The sequence below is a fragment of the Dermacentor andersoni genome, chromosome 7, assembly GCF_023375885.2.
Source record: "Dermacentor andersoni chromosome 7, qqDerAnde1_hic_scaffold, whole genome shotgun sequence".
NCBI classification, from domain to species: domain Eukaryota; kingdom Metazoa; phylum Arthropoda; class Arachnida; order Ixodida; family Ixodidae; genus Dermacentor; species Dermacentor andersoni.
The window spans coordinates 19251655-19274665 of NC_092820.1; the positions used below are offsets into that span (position 1 = coordinate 19251655).

At 44.9% G+C, this 23011-nt stretch overlaps 1 long non-coding RNA gene across 1 annotated transcript in view; it reads left to right on the forward strand.

Annotated features, from left to right (window-relative positions):
* Positions 1–267: 267 nt before the first annotated feature.
* The window catches only part of LOC126535532 (uncharacterized), a 29294-nt gene continuing 6550 nt past the window's right edge, over positions 268–23011 (forward strand). Inside the window, exon 1 of the long non-coding RNA XR_011895913.1 lies at positions 268–1082. This is a non-coding gene — a long non-coding RNA (uncharacterized lncRNA). The remainder of the gene's footprint in view (positions 1083–23011) is intronic.

The window sequence follows — 23011 nt, forward strand, 5'->3', positions numbered from 1 at the left end:
AGCCCACACTAGCGATTTGGATCTGCTGGAGGAAGTTTTTAACGAAGGATAATTGGAAAATAATTACTAATTAAGTTTTCAGTCGACTAAATAATTTTGCTCAAGTATAACTTCAGTGTTTTCTCGGTACCGATAGGCATGAAATAAATGCCAAGTTGTTTTAGCTTTCGTTGATGTGGAGGGGTGGCTGGGCGTTGTAGGGTCAATCTCATAATCTATCACAAGGACAGAAACAAAAAACACAGATACACGTCAGGAGGTGTTCATAACAAATTTATTCAAAAGGGAGTAAAATAAGCTATAGTTATGTTTTCCAATGCGCAGTCACATCAGACACAACGGACAGACTAAATGGCATTTAGTAAAGCAGGTAATATCAGTTGAAGCATTAAAAAAACTATTATCCGCGTGATGCAATACAAGCGCAATCTGGCTCACACATTTATTACCTTTTTTTTAAGTGAAATTCTTCCAAAAGCTAATACGTCATTTTGTCTTTGCTATTGCCAACGATAATCACAATACAAAATGCCAGTTGACAAGAGCAGGATTTACAGTGCGCAGGAAGATGTGCAGTCCATGCAGTTTCCTTTTCTTTTTTTTCTCAGCCTTTAAGTTGTCCGTTTCCGGAAGTGCACTCTTGGCTTCGAGGCGTCTTTGCGGAATACCTCCTCGGCACGCCCCCCGTTGCCAAGTCTGGAGATAAGAAAGGCAGCGGGTTGCCAGGATTTCAGGTCAGTCGCGGTTGCCGCTGCAAGAATGACGCATCGAAGCAGCGCACAAGATTCAACTGCTCACGCAGGCTTCACGTCACAGACCGCATTTTTCGGTTGCCAAGTTCGGGGTCTCAATCTGCAGCAAGCGACTGCGTCAACGTCGACTTTCTCGCTGCTGGTGCCAGTCCGGACACGCTAGTTTTCTCACCTCTATCGGTAGCAGCATTCCGCAGCGCCCACTGACAACCGTGCACCTGCCAGGATGTCCGAGCCGACGGACCAACTTAACTCTGCGGAGCTTCCGTCGACCAGCTGCGGTCACTTGACAACGATTCAAATGTCACGAGGAAGTGAACCGTTGGTCTGGTAAGTCGACTGCCGCACTCCTCGCCCTTCCTTTTCACGCACTGTGTGCACGATTGACATTGGCAGGGAATGGCGTGAAAGGCGATGCGGGCGTGCATCTCTGCATTTATGGCCAAGGTAAAATATATCTGGTAGTGTTGCTTCCATGAAAGCCCATACGTTCCAAACATGGCGGTTCATGGAGCTTAGCGCCATCTGTGTGACGAGGGAGCACTTCTGGCGGAAGAAAAGATAACGTGACGCTATATCCGATAAAACCAAAAGTGATGTCATTTTCTTTTCGAAGGCGCGAAATTTGTTTTGGTGGCTTGCCATTAGAACTCTATATTCAAATGCCCCGCCATTCGACTTGATGGGCGTTTCTAGCTTTCAGCGCGGAAAGTGATGCAGGAAAAGGCGTGTCGAAATATTACCCCTGCACTGAACATGCTTTCTTTGGAGGCCGACGAAACATTTAGGTGTAGTGTGCTGGCCCTATCGTCCGACGCCAAGCCCGTGTGACCAGCGCAATCACACGAAAACAAGTAAGCAATTATCTGGTGGTCGTAAATCACTACTTTTGACTGAACAGGTTAAAAAACAATGAAGCTACCCGCGTCACCAAGTTCAGACAAACGTCGACAAGCAAAACGTGTGAAGGGTAATTGTAACAGGTGTAGTTTACGAACGCGCCTTCCTGCACAGTTCAGGAGCTGCATTGCAAGGGATAGCGCCATAGCGGCGTCATTACCGTGGATGTTCAAAAAAGAAATTTATTGATAAGAATAAAATAGGGTTGTCTTTTCTTTACTCGTCGCGGATATATATAAAATTGTCAAGGAATTTTGTTTTCGTTGAATGAATCTAAATGTGTCTCGCTTTAATTAAAAACGTTTTTTTTTGTTGATTCGTGATGTGTGTACCCTCCAAACATAGTCGCGCTTCAATAGCTGCTCGCATAACCACCCTTGCTGATGTCGGTGACAATTTATTTTGAACCGCTTTTCCCCCGAAGCTTCGAGACCTATCTGGATCGAGCTTGTTATGGCATTTAGCACGCGATTTATGTTTAGGCCATGGTACTTGCAGGATGCTGCCGCGTATCGAACCAAATCTACGCAAGCGCAGTGACGCATGGCTTCGTGCCGGCTGCTACACTGTTCGGGCGCGTCTAACCTGCGGTACCGTCCATGAGATTTCCGTGGACTTCGCTTTCAGTAGCATATCGCCGTCGCGGGGAAACAAACCTTGCCCTTCCGTACCGTGCGTTAAAGGCGAGTGGTTTCACCAACCCGAGCCCCCTGAAATTCGCCACTACCAGTAGATACTTACGTCTTGTAAAAACAGCTTCTCGTTGTAGCCAGCAATGAAAGAAAGCAACATCCTTGCCCTTCGAGAGAGAACAGTTTGCGGTTCTGAAGCAGTTCATTCGGAACAGGGTGAGCAATTCGCAGGTCGCTTACATGCGACGTCGGCCTTTGCACACACGACCTCGCAGACAGGAATGTCCCTTCTTCACCGAAACGTAGATCTCGCACACCCATGTATAGCGGACGGCATTAAACCGTGCATGCTCCTGGGCGTCCATGCACGGCCGTGCTTGTAGCCCCGTCGCTCTGCAAAGCGTGGACACGCGCTCGTGCGTCAACAGTGGACGAGCCGGCACTTCGTAAACTGCACCCAATTCGACAGGCGGCTGATTTGCCCGATCGCCAAGGCAACGGCGAGTAGCGCCATGTATCGTGTGTGACGCGACTTCCTCTGGAAAAGCGTTGCGTGACGCCGGGGTCTTTAGCATGGCGTCACCGCCCACTCCTCCCCCCCCCCCCCCTACCACCTCATAGGACTGTGCATGCGCACGAAGTAGCCAGGCTGCAGCTGTTTGCCGGCTTGTTTACCGACACGGCTTAGGAACATGGCCGAGCCCAAGCTACCTAATTCGATTGTAATTCTCACCGTTGTGGCAACACATTTTATTATAGTCGGCCTTCGCTTAGTGTCTCGCGCATCTTCGCATCTCGCGCTGAGGCCACAGTATCAGCAACCGAAATCACTGCCTTGCTGACACGCATGAAATAACAGACGTTAGCCATCACGGTGATCTCTGCGCATGTGACGCCGTTGTCACCATATGAGGAGCGGATCAGTGTCCCTCCGTCGTTTCTTGTCGACCCTCTGCAACGTCTCACGATGCTCAGATGCGCAGTGGTAGTTAGGATGCAATTTGAAGTCACGCGAAGTTTCCAACACACTGCGTAGGTTTGAAATATATTCGGCAGTATGTGTGGACACTAAGAACAGGCGAAGCCTACTTGGCAGCGGTTAGGGAACCTGCCCCATTATACTCCATAGGTAATTGAAAATTGCGCTACGAGCAGCAATTTCCCCTGGTGCCTGCTAGGCCAATTTTCTCAATCAATAACTAAATAAAGTATCGAGCGTGTCGCCGTGCGAACTGTTTTACTGCCATGACAACATGTCATGATAAGAGGCATATAAATGTGCATTATTTCATATTTTTATTGGCAATCTTGCGAAGGCAGAGAATGAACGCACAAAACCAAATACCCGTGCTTAGCATCTCGCGCATACAATAGCAATTGAACATTGTATAGGCGTACAAGTACATGATAAACCTCTTTACAATTTCTCATTAGCGAAAGTTCTGTCCTATTGCTTTGCGTTGGACCATTCTACTAGCGCAAAAGTTTTCTCGCCGCAGGTATTTGTGAAGACTAACGAAAATAGATTATCGATAAGCAAGGCCGGTGGAAAGTATGAACACAGCGCATTTCTTACAACCTGACAGACGAGACGGTGATTCAGGGGTGTTGGAGTCATCTTCACTGGGGCTCTAGTCTCGAAAAAATCAGGTAATAAGTTATACGCTCGCGCACAACACTATTGCTCGCAAAAAATGTCAGCACTGTTTCGCAAAGCAGTGACTTCATTCCATCGAATTGGCCTGATTATATTTGTTGCGGGGTTAATGCGAAAGGTTATGGGAGTATTACTTAAGTTCGCGCGTGCGCACCTGACCCTTCTATGGATCGCACAGCGCCGGCGGAGCGGCCGTCGCTCGCTAGCACTTTCGCATTAGCCCGAACAGTCAGAGCTGTGACCCCAAACCTGCGGTTCGCAGTGAGTTGCGACCACGGCGGGTTCAGGCCAAGGGGACAGGGTGAGTCTCGACTTAAGGTGTTTATTCACCTTAAGATACAAGTGCTAACAAGCACCAACAGCAACCACAAATACAAATACAAAACCACAGCGGCGGAGCGTTCCGCACGTCTCAGGCGACAGAAACCGCAGAATGTTGGAAACCACAAAAGAGGCTGACAAGAGTTCAGCTCACCCAGAGTGGATCCGCGCTCGGGCCGTGGGGCGGTCAGTCGCTCACGATGGCCGAGCACAGCAGGGGGACGGCGTGCGGCGGTGTCCCCCTGGCCCACCGTGTCTCGCAACTCGCTACGAACCGTGAGTTAGGGGTCAAAGCTCTGACTGTTAGGGCTGCTGCGAAAGTGCTAGCGAGCGACTGCCGCTCTGCCGGTGCTGTGCGATCTAGAGAAGGGTCAGGTGCGCACGCGCGAACTTGAGTAATGCCCCTATAAAGTATGGCACAAATGTTTAACAAGGCCAGCTCTAAAGTGAACTGGTATTATGTTGAAGTCACAGGTTCGGTAATTCAGTTGTTTTAAACTGCTGAATTACCATCTTTCTGATCACTTTCTTGTAGATAAATTGATCCACTAAGTGTCATTCACTTTCCTACTCTGTGACACTGATGGATGAGTTTGTTCAACCTTCCATTCTTATCTTCCGAATGTTGCAGAATGCCTGATAGGGAAAACCAGCTGGAAAGCTGTGCGCGAGCATTTCTTACTGCACAGAATTCGTGATGTGTAGTGTCAAAAAAAAACCCAGTGCCAATTGCTCGAAGCGAAACGCTATAGCGCTGAGGCCTGCGTCTTTGCAGAGCACTGCGCGGAGAGCACGGCCGCGTTACATTCTTCGATGGTAAATTCGCTCGTTCTCAGCGAAATCTGCTTAGTTGACAACTACGAATATCGCAGATTAACATCTGATAGATCAGAGAAGCAGGCAATTTCTTGGTGCACAGAAATATTTCGTTTCGTAACGTCACATGGCGCCATGGCAGACAACGCGAAGAATTGACAGCGCTTGCTCTGCTTTTCGCGCTTGGGCAATGCGCTCAGTCGGTTTCCGCACCTCACGAAGCGCCCGGCGGGTTGAATCGTCTCGGTGCGAACAGGCCAGCGCAATGCTCTCCAACCAAACCAACTCGCCTGTGCAACACGCATTCCAACTTCCTCCGCAAAGACACATTCTTCGTTCTCTGTTCCTCAAGAAAATAAAGAGCAGTGGACGAGATGTAACAGCCCAGAATATTCGTCAATTGGTCAGCCGCATTCAGGAGCGACTGTAACTAGGCAGCTTCAGTGTCTTTACACAATACAAAATTACACACTACCACGTACGGAAGACCATTTCTTTCGTCCCATAGCTGTTTTAATAAGGTTATAGCGGCGACTGGCTTCACAACTGCACAAAATGTTTACGAAACCAATCCATGCTGTGAAGCTGGTTGGACAGCGAAGCTGTAAACACCTGGAAATATTATTCATGGCGACGTGGCTGAAAATTTTTACATGTTGACATCAGATTGACGCGTGTACTTGTTTATCGGGTGACTACGTTTCACCACCTAACAAATGTTATCGCACTGTGCCGGACGCGCCTGCATGATAGGAAGTTTCTGGAATGTTATCATTATCATCATCAAGATTTTTATTTTCACCACAGGATACAAGGTGAAAAAGGGAGAGCTGGCAAAAATCGATGGTCCCATCCGCTGTCTGTCACCGAACCTTGTGTAATCTGATTGCATGTATGCGCGGCGCGAATGGTCTAGAACTTTGTGGAAGACACGCGGGTCCCCGCGATTACTCCGGAACATTCGACCACTGGTGTATAAAAGCCGACGCGCTTGACCCGCTGATCAGAGTTTGACGTTCGCCGACAGTGACAGCCGCTGTCCCCGTTCTTTAAGTACGGGGACAGCGGCTGTCCCCGTACATAAAGAACGGGGACAGCCCTTCTTTATGTACGCTGTAGAATGTTTTTGTGGGCACAGGTTCGCCCAATAAAAGTTAGTTTCGTTTTCCACAGTATTGCTACGGTGTTCTTTACACGTCACTACCACGTGACATGTACTTGCCTAATTGTTAGCCAAAAACGTTACACGGCCTGCGACTTTCCTTGCGCCGCTACTCCATAGACCTCCGAAGCGTAGACTAGAGGCAAATGAAATGCGCCGAACCATTTCGCATTCGCTCGGTTAAATTTTTAAACATGTTTTTCTGGTACTTGAGTCGTTCGGCAGTGTTCCCTGCTTGACGGAACTCTTACCCCCGTATTCTTAAATACGCCTTCACTTGAAGCTTCTCCTCGACTCGGCCAAGTCGAGGCGACGGGGCTTCCTTCACTCAAGGCGCCGTTGCGTTTCATGAACAGTACTCCACCTTTCCTCCGAGAAGGAACGCCTTGAAAATGCGCCCTTGACTCGAGTGAAGTGCACCGACCGAGAAAAGCGTCTGATATCGAGACTATTCCTAAATGTGCTTAACAAAATTACAAATATTTAGGAGAAATTTGTGTTTCCGTTAATTTGTCTACATAATCAAATAACTACATGGCGCAATGCACAACTTTAGCTCGGTACCGCTGCCACTGTGAACATTCGGCTGATAGATCAAGCGGGAGCTGTGTTTGAGGTCTGGCAGCAATCGCACCCCAACAGCTGAGAGCATGGTGCATGGCTGAAAACCAAGAAAATTTGTGCCGGCATTTGTCCGCTGCTCTTAGTTTCCTAGTGCTTCATTGGTGGTTCACGTTGCAGTTGTTAATCGCGGTTATTATGGGTGATTTTGTCCTTGTGTGTATGGTGACCGAGCCGGATTGAATTCGAAGGAGGCCACAGATGGAACGGCCGATGGGAAGCTTTGTTTACTTTCAAGATTCAAGACCGATTGATGCTGAAAGTTTGCTGAAAACAACAAGACAGAAAATACGGGTGAGTGAACCATTTTTGCATAGAAGCACATTAAGTTGATGAGGTTTTCGCGAGGTTGCTGCGGTGCTGTCGATAAAACGTTTCCAATGTGCTCAAGCATGACTGTTCATGTTACGAGCATTAGCACCTGAAGCTTCTTTGAGGCAGCATAAGCTTGCGCAAAACATTTTTTTTTTAAATCGGAGCTTGTGGAAGATTCGGCACGAAAGTCTGTTATTGGTTCCGCTTTTTTTAACAAAAATGCAGAATGTACCTATCGGCGCGTATGTTCAACGATCATTCCAGTATCGCGTATGAAAGCTTTCAGTATTGAGGAGAAGCCATTATAGTATGGGTGTGGCAGAATGCATATGGTTGTGTGCGTAGCACCAGCAGGCTGAAGAAAAGCGTTTTTGAGTCCTGTGCTTTATTTTAGAAACCATGATGGTTAGTCGGTTTGTTCAAATTGTCAGACACGTAGTCAATGAATCAGCACTGGTGCCTGCATTTTCAGTGCTTCCTCACTTGACATACACGCTACGAAATGTTTTAATCTTCTGAAAATTCACTTGTGAGTAGTTAATCACCAGTATTAGTTTTTTTTTTCTCCTTACCTTTTTCACTGGGCTGTGTGGTAGAATCTGATGCATGTTCTATAAGCTGCACTTTAAGTTCACGCTGTGGCCACATTTTTTTAGTTGTGCTATGTCTTTTCATTCCCGTTGCTTAGGTACACAGATTTTACTTGGCGCGTGAACGCCCAGTGTACATAATATTTTTGGCGTTCCTATGCAGGATGTGGGCTTTGGAAGGACCAGTTGATGAAAAAAACCAATGCCTGTGCTGCACAGCAAGGCTTGTGGCAGTTCTGAAAGCATCGATAGGTATGGTGCCTGCCCTGTTGGAATTGCACCAGCCCGCTTCCCTGAAAGAACCTACGTGCTCAAGAAGTACTTGACTAACCTACCTGGTAATTAGTCTCTGCTTATTTTCATCAACTTTGTAATAATATTGATGTTACGTTTCCCTGCATTGACAAAATGGCGAAATGGACACTGTTATTTCGAACCACAAACATGAAATAGCCATATCATAATGAAATGAAATGCATACTTTTTTCCTGTTCAACTGTCATATAAACTTGTTTTGGAGACCATATATTCATGATTATGATGTGCGAAGTCATCAGTTTACCATGATGCGTTGCGATTACGATGTGAGCTTTTTTTTACTGCAGCAGTTTCGTAGCATGAGCAAGTGTACATTAAGAAATATTCCATAATTTTATGGTTAATCGCGGCTTGCCTGAAGTAACGGTAGTGATGCACTCTATACTGTATTTTTCAGGATCATCATTGATATTCTGCATCATCATTTGGCCTAATTTGGAATCCTACAAGACACGCTGCTACCCTGCGTTTTGTTCCTCGGTCAATTGGAGAAGTTCTGCAAGCCCCATGGAAACCAGCTGTCATCCCTATCCAATGGAAGAAATTCATTGTTGCGACCCTCATCATTCATCCTAAGCTGAACCTAGAACCAGAGCAGAAACAGCACATACTCTGCAAGGGTTTACGATTACACGCGGTCGGGTGCCTACACCCGACAGGCTACTGTCTAGAATACAGGTGGAATGTTAGTCTAGAATATATTTGTAAGCAATACTACTGCTTCTGTTTGCAAGATCAGAGTTCACGCTGTATTTGCATACTACCAAAGTGCAAAAAGACGAGCATAATGTTAAGTTGTTTTAGAAAAAAATAATGGCACTTGGATTGACCAGAAATTAATGGGTACATGCTATTTTAATAAATACGGCTGAAGAAAAAGAACCTGGATAAAAAATACTACCACTTCAGCTACACCGTGTCTATGAAGACGAATGCATGCAGTCAAACTGCTTTTAGTGATGTTTTAGCTGATAGGATGTCAGATGCGGTAGGATATACATCTTAGCCAGAATATTGTGACAACTATTGTAGGGCAGCAGGACACATTAACTGGAGCTCTTCACTTGCACAAAAATGCAAGCGCATCACACACAGCACACTTGGAAAGGCAGTTGCTCTGCGTGCTTGTGTTGGCAGCCTGGTTCCTGCATAGGACAAGGGGTTGGTGATAAATATACAACGATGCTAAGGCGCATGAAAAGAAGCTTAGGTACCGTTTTCGTTTTCTTTCGTTTACTTTTCGTACTGAATAAATTCGTTCAAGACCTTTATGTTCTAGGGCGCGATTTTTTTTTACTTGCATAAACTCATACTTTTTTTATTTATATTTGCAAAGAAACATTTTTCAGCTGGTTTGGTGCTTGCGCAGCCAGACCGACATACAGCGGTCTAACACTTACATAATGAACCGTCTAGAGAGCTGGAATGTTCACAACAAGGATATGCGAGATACATCTGCTACTACTTGCTTTATTTATTTATTTATTTATTTTAAATACTTTCAAGGCCCGTAGGCGCTACAGAAAGGAGTGGTACATATACATAGAAAAAAGAATGCAGATGAATGAATAAAACATTTGTTAGATGGCATGGAAAACAGCAGTCTTGAACCCCGATGAGTCTACAATAGTAGCGACCGATGCGGGGAGGTGGTTCCAGTCATTGCAGGTGCGAGGTAAAAAAGAGTGAAAGTACGCGTTCGTGCGACAAGATGGCACGAAAACTTTATGAAGGTGATCGCTGCGGGATGAAAAGTAGGAAGGACGAGTAAGAAGTTTTGCTTTTAATACCGGGTTGTGGTAAATCTTGTGGAAAAGGCAGAGGCGACTGTACGCACGACGTACTGAAAGTTCCGGTATATTAAGGGTTTGCTTCATGAGTGTTACGCTAGCATGACGAGAGTAATTAGATAGAATAAAGCGGCACGCGCGGTTCTGAATGGCTTCGAGGGAGAGGGTTAGTGATATTTGAGGGGGATCCCAGATGGCCGAGGCATACTCTAATTTTGATCGAACGAGTGTTTTGTAAAGCGTCAGTTTTAAAGATGCAGGAACGGCGTAAAAGTTTCTGCGTAGGTAGCCTAGCGTGCGATTAGCGTTAGAAGTTATAAATTCAACATGCTTGTGCCATGATAGATCGTGAGTGATGTAAAGGCCGAGATACTTGTAAAAATTAACTTGACTGAGAGGAGCGCTATTCAGAAAATACATGCGCAATGTCTAGCAATGTCTGTACTAGGAGCTATCACTGCACTGCTACAGCTTTTTTTATGCCAATAAGAAATAATGTGATGTGCAAGAAGTATACTCTTGTTTTGTTATTGTGTTTTTTACTCAAATGAAACATTCCATTCACATGTGTATACGTGCATGTATATTTGGGAATGCCGTTTCATTAGTCACTTCCTCATTGGGCTCGGATGTTCATAGGCATGATAAGCTAATTAAACTGAATATTTTGAAGCAAGGCTCACGTAATTAACAGTTACGATTTTAAATTCCACCAACTGCACACGGTTCACGCTAAATTGCAGTACATTTTGTTCTCCCTAGCGCAACTAGCTGCATGGAATTAAAGAAAATTGTAAAAAAGTGAACGCACCTGCTCGTTTATAGAGATGATCGCCTTGCTGCGGTGTGCTTCGCCGTCCTTGGATCAGCGCAGTCAGTGATGATCTACCCAAGTGCAAACCACGCGAATGCGGGTGACTGCCGGTGCTTGCACATGCAATACACGCACACAGGCAATACACGCACTAATCGCAGGAATCTTCGTCGTTGTTTTCTTTTCATAGGTTTGAAGTCCACCGCAGTTATGTATCGCGCCGTGCTTGAACTGCTGCGGCTGTGTACGATCAGCCGCGAGAAACACGTAAATGATCTCGCGCCAATAGCAGTTTCGGAGAACTCGCGCGAGCAATACCTGTATGCCAGTCAACAACTGGCTCATGCAAGAAGTAATACGACAGTCGCTGCACTAGTTCGCAGTCTTCTTGACAGGACGGCCGATCTGTCTTGGCGCCGCAGTGGAATAATTCCGTTGCCGAAGCGCTCCAGAGGATTGCACCGGTCCCAAAAACGAAGCCTTTGCAAATGCGGAGCATCGTTAACTGAAGAAAAGGTACGGGGGCAGCTGGCGTCCATCCGAAAAAGCTGAAGAGGCGAGCGACAGATAACAAGGCCGCCATATTTACGCAATAACTTCACTCAAGGAGCGATTCAAAGTAGCTGCGAGGCTACCTTGACATTCTCGAGTAAAACGCTCGAGCGTCCCTTCACTCAAGGCGCGTTTCGAGTGGAGGGTGATTTGTGAAACGAAAAACCGCCCTCAAGGAGCATTTCGAGTGGAGGGTCGAGTCGTGGTGAGTTTGTGAATACGGGGGTTAGTCCTCTCGGTGGGCTCGCACTTGTTTTTTCTGGCAGCAGCTGCTGGGTCCTGCAAGTGTGGTGACGTCACTTCTGCTACTGGTACGTTCCCAATCGGAGCGGCTTACGGTACCCTTATCTTTACGAGGAAGCGCAGGTTACATGCTTTGCATTGTTTCCATACGCCTTATCACACATCATACGGTTTTGATACTTATTTTTTATGCTTATTTTCACTATACCGAGCGACCACTGTAGGGAATACTGCATACGTCATTTCAAAGCAGATGTAATCTTTTCGCTTTACTCCGCGGCATTGGGTTTCCTCTCTACGACACGAAAGAAACTATGGCGGGGTAGATGCGTACAGCTTCGCTGTAAAAAGCGTGTTTATTTTTCGTTCTGTGCGAAGCGGAACAAAGCGGCTATGCTCTCTTCCCGCGTTGGCGCACCGCACTGCCGGGCAATACGCTTTGTGGCCTTCTCTGTTCCCCACGTTGCCGCCACGCTGGCCGGTACTGAAACCTAATTCTGTCGCGCGCAGTAGACAGCAAAGCGGTGCACTTCTGCAGCGAGCGGCATGAGCAGAATGGCAGCGGAAGGATGGATGGATGGATGTTATGAGCGTCCCCTTTGGAACCGGGTGGTGAGTTGCACCATCAAGCTGTTATTTTATTTTCCAATGTACTACCTATGTAAAGAAAGAAAAAGAAAGGGAAAATTTCCACGATCAATTTCAATAACCAAAGTTTCTAAACCTTTATTGTGAACTTTGTTTTTCTACGCCTCCGTCGTTGGTAGTTTCCCTACTTTTGTTCCACTAATCTTCCAATGGCCTCTCACTAATCTCTACTGCGGACATGCTTACTTTTCCCTTCTCTCGTTGAACCCAAGGGCTTCAAGGAGGTCAGTGGTGCCAAAATCGACCACTGGGAAGACATCTTCACATTCTAATAAAACATTCTCCATCGTTTCCCTAGGTTTACCGTGGCAAGCACGTGCTTCTTCTTCCGTTTTATATCTCGCTTTACAAGTGCGTATTCTAAGGCACCCTGATTTCTCTTCGAAAAGTAGTGAGCTTCCCTTTGAGTTCTCATAAATTGTTTGTTTCCTGATTTCATTTTTCCCTCTTAAGTATAGTCACTCACAGCAGGTTTGTTTTCCATTTCCGCCACCCATGAGATTATCTCAGCCTCTCCTTTGCAGCGTGACGTTCTTTTTTGCCATGTTACTCCCTATTAAGGCCGCATACTTAGTGCTCAGCTTCCGAGATCTATTCCTCCACTGTGAATCAATGTTATTCCTGTAGAAATACCTGAACACTCTCCCAGCCCATATACTTTCTTCCATATTCATCCGTCGTACTGCATAATTAGTTTTACTGTGAGCTTCCCTCACTTTAAAAATTGCCCAGCCCATATCACCCTGCACAGCTTCATTTGTAGTCTTCCCGTGAGCGCCCAATGCGAGGTGTCCCACTGACCTTTGGTTGCCATCGAGTCCTGATTATAGCCCTGATTTCAAACGAAAAAACCGCATGCATTTCCAAATGTAAGTCCTGGAACCACAACACCTTTCCACATACCCCGGAGCACCTCGTACCGTTTGTATCCTCATAGAGCTCTGTGTTTCATAATTGGCTGGATTTGTCTTCCCCTTTACTGGTATTGTTTTTCCTGTTTTCATATATCTGTTGCACTCTTGTATCCATATACCAAAGTATTTATATTCTTTTACCCGAGGTATTTCCTGACTCTGTATTGTCACTGTATGTTCGCTATTTTCACTGCATACCATAACACCTGACTTTTTAACGCTATATTTCAGACCTACCTTTTCGCCTTCCTATCCAGATATTAGCCAGACGTTGCCTATCACTTTCCTTGTTAACTAGCAACAGAATGTCGTCGGCATAAAGCGAACGTGGAAGCTCCTGCTCTACCACTGTACCCACCTGTTTGTATGAGAGATTACACCCGATATTACTTCCTTCTAGCGCCCTCTCTACCCTCACCATGTAGATCATAAACAGCAGTAGGGATAAAGGGCACCCCTGCCTCAGTTCCTTCTTGATATCAACTTTCTCCTCGCTCCTAATTCCTTCCCGTTCAACGCAAATGGTATTTTCCAGGTAAATATCACTCAAAAGCTCTCGACGACCGTCTCCTAAGCTTTGCCTTTGCAGAATACCTCACAAAATGTTGCGGTCTACGTTGTCCTACCGTCCTTTATAGTCTAAAAAGGCCACATATTACTGTCTCGTTTCTGCTTTTGATATTTCAATACACTGAGTAAGGACAAATACGGTATCGTCAATATGCCTACCTATTTTAAAGCCATCCTGAAGTTCTCGCGAAATTCCATTACTCTCTGCCCATGTTTGCACATTTAATCAAGTACCTGCATTGCTAACCTGCATATTACCCATGCAATGGTCAACGGTCTATACGAGTGAATTCTTTCTCCCCCTTACCTTCATAAATTAAATTCATTCTACTTTGTCGCCAACTATCTGCTATTCGTCTATCTTTTAGACTTTTATCTATTGCTTTCAAGACAGTTTCCCTTCTGTTTACACCTAGTTCATTATTCAACCTAACGGGAACCTCGTCTAGCCCTGTGGCTGTGCGCTTCGGAATTTTCTCTTCGCCTTTCTTCCAGTTTAAATTTGTCAGCACCAGCTCCTTTCCCATCTGGTTCTCTTTCATGCTCTTTTTTCTTCAAATACAACCTAGTCATTGCCTTGCAAAGATTCGGCTGTTATTTTTTGGATGTAATTTAATGCCGGGTTACTTTCCAGTTTGTTTCCATCTTCGTCTAGGATATGTGGTTGTATTGTTCCAGACTTCCTGCCTAATACTTTTGTGTGGTTCCAAAATATTCTGCGTGCGGCCTTCTTTTTCTCACCTATTCCTGACAACCAGCTTTCACTTTCACCTTTGCTTGCACCAGTAGTTGAACCATAGACTTTTTCTCCCGGTATATTTCCCATTTAGATGCTACTTCATCCTCCGACAACTACGCCTTCTTTGCCTGCCTGTGCTGTCAGGATACTTTCTATCGTTCAGCGATTGCTTCTCGTATCTCCCTGTTCCACCCGCTTTTCGTTTTTTTTTTTTCCTTTCCGACGAACATGTTTTTTGTCGTTATTACACTTAGAAGCTCACTATATTGCCACTCTTGGCATGACCATTTGCCAATTTCATCAGCTCTTGTGACTATAATTGTTATTTCTTCAGTTTTCAAATTTCGAATGGCTATTTCGCGCTCCCTGCTCTCTTTCCCATTTTCAAAGTGATGCGTTTATGGTCAATCCCTATCCTGCTATGCCCTTCCTCGTCAATAACCATTTTTCAGAACTTATCATCAATTCCTTCTGTCACCAGACAGAGAAATCAATGGTCTATTGCCGTTTTCCCACTTCCCAGGTTGTCTGCCAGTCACACTTAGGCCCTGTATTCACGATAACAAGGTTATGTTCTGCCCAACGATCTAGCACTGACTTCCCGTTGTTGTCGCTATAGCCATCTAGAGCCTTTATATGGGCATTCATGTCACCTAATAAGATAACTATGGCATCATTTACAAAACCCTTAAAATCGGCACTTAGGCATCTGTGCACCTGTGCCCACTTTTCCTTTTTTTTTTTTTTGCCACCCTGCATGTTTATCTAGCCCATTGCATGGGGACCTCTCGTTCTTGTTTTCCTCCTTTTTCTGTTATTGAACGCGATGCTGTTCTGAGGTTCCTCTAGGGGACCTTCTTCATTACTACCTAGAATGGCGTCCTGAGCTCCACGGCCTCCTAAACAAAGGAATCGTGCGACCCGCAAGTTGCCAGCCTACTTCTCGTACAAGCCTGTAATTGAAGTGTTTCCCGCCTCGTTCAAAACCACCACACCTTCTCACTTCCCTGTTTCCCTTTCCTGTTTACTTCGACAACCTCGAAACCTTTCTCTAGGCTCATTGTGCCACTACGGCTCTTTGTACGTTGCTTTCACGTACAGGCACCTCCGGTACTGTGCACACCACGATCTGCACCTGAGGGGATAGCTCGCGCAATTCGTCTGCCTCCTTTGCCAAGCGCTGGGCTACTCCTGTCGCTTTCCTGTTTAGGGTGTTATTTAACCCACCTGCTACTTAAACAAGTTTGAGTCTGTGAACATTTTCCGCAAGCTTTGCTTTTGCTCGCTCCATGACCGCCCCCAATGTCCGTCCTAGAAATCTGCCTACCTCCACTATTTTGTCACCGGTCGTCCTCTCCACAATTGCCGCTGAACACCTAGCCAGGTTTGAGTTGCCGGTGATAATGACCCTTTCACTCTCTGCTGCGGCCGAGGCCCCTCCCTTCTTCCATTTGTCATCCTTTTCTGTGTGATTTGGACTTGGCAAGGGGCATTGACCCTTGCGTTCCTGCTTTTTCTTTGTACCGGTCTCAAGGTAGGTGCAGCTCTTTCAAGCAATCCCCTCCCCATGTGGCGCACATTCCACGCGCTTTGCTGACCCTCCCTCTCCTGTGACGTCGGCGGACTTCATTGCACTGTCACCACCATTCTTGTGACGATCATTCATGGCGGCCTTGTTCAGCTTTTCCTCGGCTGCTTGAAGCCTTTTTTTCCACCGCCTTCCATTCATCACTCTCCGTATTTAGCTCATTTTTGAGCTATTCGACGTGTTTCACAAGCACATGCTGGAAATGCTCCATTTCTTTTTAGCCTAGCATTGACATCAGTGTGTGCCAATTGACTCGATTCCCTCTCCATTCTCAACCGTCCCCTCATCTGCCTTGAGGGACCCTCCGCACACTACATGCTTTCCCGGCTTTCTTGTCATGTATTGAATGCCTCTTTCTAATGCAAATACTCGAATACTACAATAGTATAATAATGCAGAGCACGTGCCTTCTAGCAAAGCCCGATACGCACAGGATCTAAATCCTTAAAATGCCGCAAAGTAATTCTCACCAACGTTTTAAAAGCCATCAATGCCGCACAGACTTGAGGTATGACACGTGTTCGCGCGCGTACAGCCACGCGGCCACACTCTCACTTTCCGACCAAAGCAATATCCCTGATACCAATGCACACACAGTAAAACCATTAATGGCTATTACTCTTGCCACTTCCAAACTACTATCTTAAAAGGCTGTAAAGATTTGACGGCCCACACGGTCGCACGTGTTGAAGCACGTGGGGCGAAAGGACGCTCTGACTATCCTGCAAAACCAAATATACACGAAACAAACGCGCACACGAAAAAGAGAGCGAAAAAAAGAAAACTACGCAATGTTATTTAAAGGCGCAAAAGATAAGCAAATCAAAAACTGAAGCAAGCTCAAAGCATGCCCAGAAAACTTGAGTTTCCGTCGCCACCACGCAGCCCTGGAAAAACGCGTCAGTCCGTAGCCAACATCACCACAGCGAAAGAGCCACCTGTTAGCGGTTCAAATTTAGCAATATCATACAAAAAATGACACCACTAAAAGAAAACAAGAACAGAACCTTCTTTTTCTACATGCCATTGCGTCATTTTTTTATGATGTAGTTTGAAAAGATAAAGCCAACTATGCATATGTTCATGAACTTTTCTTTGGCTACCAAAACACCAAGTGCGGAGCAATGGGACAGCTGGCTCACCAGCCGCGAGCTAGAGGCTCAAAGAGCTCTAATAGCGCACGCGTGCGAGGCGGCCCGGCTAAGTGGAGCCCTGGACTAGGGGCCCATCCATGGCTGAAGAGGACCCAAGCTTCAAGAATGAAGACTTCGGCCTCGACCCGCTAAAACCTTAAAAGACAATAAAGTTTTCCATTCCATTCCATTCCATTGGCTACCAGGGATATTGCGACGCTCTATTGCCCGTACTAAAGCTATCCCAACTGTCGAACCACTGCTGCGAGCACTTGAACCTTATTCCACCGACTGCGCATGCGTCCTGTTGCAGGGAGCGCGCTGTGGAGGAGCAAACGTTCTTCATACAGCGGCAACGCACGCTAAATCACGGCATTGCCTAATATAACACAACAACCAGCTTTATTGCAATTTTCCCGCGCGAGCCGGACACCTCACGGTGTATTTCTCCTATAATCGAAGCTTTCTTCAATGTTTAATGAATTGTCTTCCCTTCTGTGCTTCGCTTTGCTTTAACACTGCTCGTTTATTGCACGCTTAGGTCAATTCCTGGCACCTTCATTTATTAGTTCACACAGCTGCTATTGATGCCGAGTTCGCTTTCCTGCAGCTGATTTCACTTTATTGTTCTGCTCGTCTATTCGGTCACCTGCCTAGTGGCGTATATTATTTACAAATATATGTACAGAGACCCAAGTTGTATAATGGGCGAGATCTTCATCTGCCTTACAAAAGTTTCTAGCAACATTTTTGGGTCGTCTTTAGACTATTGTGGAGACAACCTACCAGAAGTGGTTTAATATTCTCCCAATGGTCTTTAGGCTTTTTAATAACTCCCTAGTAATGCGAAAGCACCCGTGTGCTTAGATTTAGGTGCACGTTAAAGAACCCCAGGTGGTCAAAATTTCCAGAGTCTTCCACTACGGCGTGCCTCATAATCAGAAAGTGGTTTTGGCACGTAAAACCCCATAATTTAATTAATAACTCCATAGTAATGGGCTCGAAACAATTGGTGTCCATCAATAATTTGAAACGTGTTATTAGGCTGCCTGTCAACTACCTACTAACTGTCCAGAAACACTATTCTTGATACACCCGCCGTGGTTGCTCAGTGGCTATGGTGTTAGGCTGCTGAGCACGAGGTCGCGAGATCGAATCCCGGCCACGGCGGCCGCATTTCGATGGGGGTGAAATGCGAAAACACCCGTGTACTTAGATTTAGGTGCACGTTAAAGAACCCCAGGTGGTCAAAATTTCCGGAGTCCCCCACTACGGCGTGCCTCATAATCAGAAAGTGGTTTTGGCACGTAAAACCCCATATATTATTATTATTATTATTATTATTAATACCTGCAATTAACATTCTTCATATTCAAACATGTTCACAGGTTTTCTGTAAGTGTGCTATCAACAATTCACAAGTGCTTTCTACACCATAGTAACATTGTGCCAGCAATTAGCAACCTGCATTGAATAAAAGCACGCTTTTACACTTTGTCAACATGCTACCAGCATTCTACAAACACTTCTTTAGGCCTCAACATGACCGTAAATTATTTAAGAACTTCCAAAATTCCCCCTTTACTTATTATAGAAACATAGTCCACAATCGGTCACAGTATTTGAATAAATACATGGTTTTTTATTCACATACCCTAAGGGCCCTTTACGGGCATTACATAGGGGGTTAAAAGAAACAATAAAGTGATCATATTGCACAACACAGTGAAAAATCAGAAAAGCATAAACAAACATGCGCTCAAGAAAACAGGAAACACATCTGGATAAAAGAAGTGTTTGAGAACACGTACACAGGTGGACCACAATGCTCAAGGCAACGTAAAAAAGAATACACTTCTGATAACAATCTATTAAGGACCAGCACAGAGTAAGCACTTCAGTTTGTTCACAAATGCGTCGTCATTATTTTCGGAAACTATTTCTGCAGGTAGTTTATTCCAATGATAAATAGCAAGGAACAATGGCGAATGACGCATAAGTTTGGTGTAAGCTATCTTGGGTTGCACTTTGAGGCAGTGGTCTTATCGGGGGCAAATACGATGTGCTTGTTTGATATGAGATCCTGTGAACGGTGAAGGATTGTGATAGAGCTTGTGAAAGTGACATAGCAGGGTGACAAGTCTTCGCTTTTCAAGGGAGCTTAAATTTTGAGATGATTTAATATCTGTGATGCTGGAGCAGCGAGCGTATTTCCTTGTGATAAACCTAGAAGCCTTATTTTGAAGTGATTCCAGTTTATCGGCAAGATAAGCCTGATGCAAGTTCCAGATGCAACCGGCATATTCTAGTTGTGATCTGACTAAAGTTGTGTATGCTAAGAGTTTGGTCGCCTGATTTGCAAAGTACAAGTTACGCCTAATGAAACCGAGGGTTTTGGATGCTTTGGTGGTTATATATTCGATGTGTTTGTGCCATGTCGAATCGGAAGAAATGGGGACACCTAGGTATTTGATTGCAGGAACTTTTTCAATGGCCACGTTACCGATAGAATAAAAGGTGGGTTCAGTGACTCTTGCCGTCATAAATGTTACAAGTTTCGTTTTCGAAACGTTTATTTCCATATGCCATTGTTCACACCACTTAGCGATTTTGTCGAGATCCGATTGCAAAGAGTTAGTGTCATGATGGTCAGTAATCGCTCTGTAAATAACAGTCGTCCGCAAATAGCCTAATTGTAGAAGTGAGGTTGCTGCTTATGTCATTAATGTAAATAAGGAAGAGGATCAGCCCGGACACCGAACCTTGAGGCACACCAGACTTTACATGGGTTAGTGCGGAACAAAACTCATTGGCACACACGAACTGCTGTCTGTTAGTTAAAAAGTTAACAATCCAGTTCAAGACATTGCTGTTTATGCTTAGATTTCCAAGTTTAAATATAAGACGATTGTGAGCATCTTTGCCGAACGCTTTTGCAAAGTCGATGAATAGGGCATCAATTCTCATTAAATGGTGTATAGCGTCGTGCAAGTCGGCCACGAGTTCAAATAACTGACTCGCAGGAACGGCCACGCAAGAATCCGTGTTGGTTCCCAAAAAAAAAGTTCTGCTGACTGAGGTACTTCATTATTGCTGATGACATGTGTTCCAGAATTTTGCAAGGTATACTCGTTAATAAGATATGCCTGCAATTTGAAAGGACAGAAGAATCTTCAGATTTAAATGTAGATATAATGCGTGCGATTTTCCAAGCGTCAGGCACAATTCCTGTATCAATAGATTGCTGAAAAGTGGGACGAGTATGCGAGCTATCACTGGTTTCATTAACTTGAGCAATTTGGGACATATGTCATAGGGTCCGGGGGCTGAATTACTCGGCAAACGATCAATAGCTTGCTCAATGCCTTCCTGCGTAATTAGGATGTCATCATTAGGATGGCAGCATTCGAACCTGTGGGAAGTGGTGTTTCGTTAGTAAACACGGAACTAAAAAATAGATTCAATTCGGTTGCAACCTCAGACGGCTGAATAAAATCACCGTGTTTTACTGTTGTTATCTGACTAGATGAAGGAGGCTTAAGAATGACTATTTTCCAAACTTTTGAGTGTTTTAAGTAAAGTTGATATGTCATGAATGAGAAATTTATCTTTGGATCTCTCAATTTCTGCTTGGCATATTCTCGACTGCGCACGGTACTTATTCCAATCGTCCTCAGATGCCGAACGTTTTACTTTAGTATAAAAGCGCTTTTTCTTCCAGATAAAACGTTTAACGTTGGAAGTGAACCATACGCTCTGTGATGACGTTGTGAGCGTGATTTTTGGAATGTGTTTTTCTTTTAATATTCTCAGTTCAGCGCTTAGTAGATTCCAGTTGTCATTTGAACAGCGGCTTGATATTCATTCCAAGAACTACTCAGTGAACGATGACAGTTCACTAATCAATCCTTTAATATTCGCCCGTGCGTGATTGTAAATAGCTTTCCTAGTAATTTCCGGCTTCATTTTTTCTAATGTGTATTCGCAGTGAAGAGCATTGTGGTCACTGACACATTCCAAAACGTGCACTGTCACTTTTCCAGTTTGCCTTGTCAAGACAAGATCTAGGACCGACTCGCCACGTGTCGGAGCAGAAGCAATCTGTGACAAACTGAACTGAGATATCAAACAAAGGAATTCTTTACATTCATTTTTCCTTGCAGTGCCTTCGGCTGTGTACGTGCGCCAATTTATACCTGGGTAGTTGAAGTCGCCGGCAAGAATTGTTTCTGAGGTCGGTTATTTGTCATGTATAAACTCAGTGATTCATTCAGGTCCCTAAGAAACTCAGCAGGTGAATCCGGCGGACGGTAGCAAACACCGATGATGCAGGTAATAAAATCCCGCAGTCGCAATGCAAGCCACAATATTTCAATACATGAAGGGCTGTCTAGCAAGGTGGCTTGGAAATTAGTTCTTACAGCAATTAAAATACCACCACCACATGAGGTGCACCTGTCTTTCCTAAACACAGAAAAGTTACGAAACGAACAAAGTTCGCTATTGTCGATATCAGGGTGCAACGACATTTCAGTTCCCAGCACTCTATCCGCTTCACAGAATTCAATGAGTGCGTTGAGGGTGTCTGGCTTGCCAAGCAAACTCCGAAAATTACACGCGATGAATGAAAGTTTTTTTATCTGCACCATGTTTCTTGCGTCAGTCTGAACTAGCATCCGCCTCGTGTCCTAGAAGAGGAATAACTTGCTGAGTTGCAGCATCGATGGCATATATTTTTTTATTGAAAACAAGTTTATCGAACAGCAATTTGTACTTTTCATCGTCGGACTGCCGCTCACTGCGTGCAAAGCCTCTGAGTTTTTTCCTAATTTATAATTTTTAATTCATACTAACATGGAAATTTAGAACTTTACATGAGCCAGTGTAACAACATACTACTTTATAATATTCAAAGCCCCAACTATCGATTTCACTGTTTTGGGCCTCGTTAACGTAAGGAAACCTTGATTATATGTTTATCCGATGGAGTTTTGATAAATTATCTAAGCACCTTATGCGCTGTGCAGCTGAAGCCACTGGGTGCGAAAGGAGCCACCGTATATAAAGGGGCGACAAACTGCAAACGTTGCGAAAATTGCAGCAGACATTTATTGCATTATTCAATCAGTTAAACTTGGGAAAAGCAGAAATGAAACTGTAGTTAAGCAAAGCTGGTCCAGAATTCCGGGCGTTAGTTGCAGTTGCACCTGAGCTATAATGAATGTTTCTTTTTGTGAGCTCGTTGCGGTGAAATTCTAGCCGTTTAATTCTGAAAGAAAAAGGGATGTAAGTAGCAGTTAGTTGAGCATCCCCATCCGTTACTCGAATCTGGGCTTCAAGAAGGTAAGACAAAAAAACATTGATTTAAGCTCGCAGACGTTAAACTATAAAATAAAAATTTCCCAAAATATCAACCTGTACGACCTGAGCAGGAAACAGGAAATTATGAGTTCATGATTGTACATATTTACTGGAAATTGTCATCTCGACCACTATCAAAACCTAGTGCTGGTATGTTTCGTGTTTATAGCCCCTTCAAGCAAACCGCATGACGCTACGTAGTTCAAGTATGTAGGAACGTCGTTTTTAAAACATTTCACGTCGTTACACTTCACGCTTGTAACAACCTGCCGAAATGTGACATAGGAAACTGAAATCAAATATAATATATGTGTGAGAAATGGTGGAAAAGCACACCTTTTACTGTACTTCGGAGACAGAACTTCGGCGCAGTGCTGTCTTCGAAAACAACCTTTCGCTACATGTGTAATGTGCAGTTTGAGCACGGACCGTGCCAATATGAAGTCACTATCACTTCCCACTACAGTCTCGTAGTTGGCAGAGAAGTTGCGGAAAGGTTCACATCACGGGACGAAGAAAACGCGTGGGCTTTGCAAGCACGGTGCTGGTTGTCTGTTTCCACGTGTGCCTGGAAA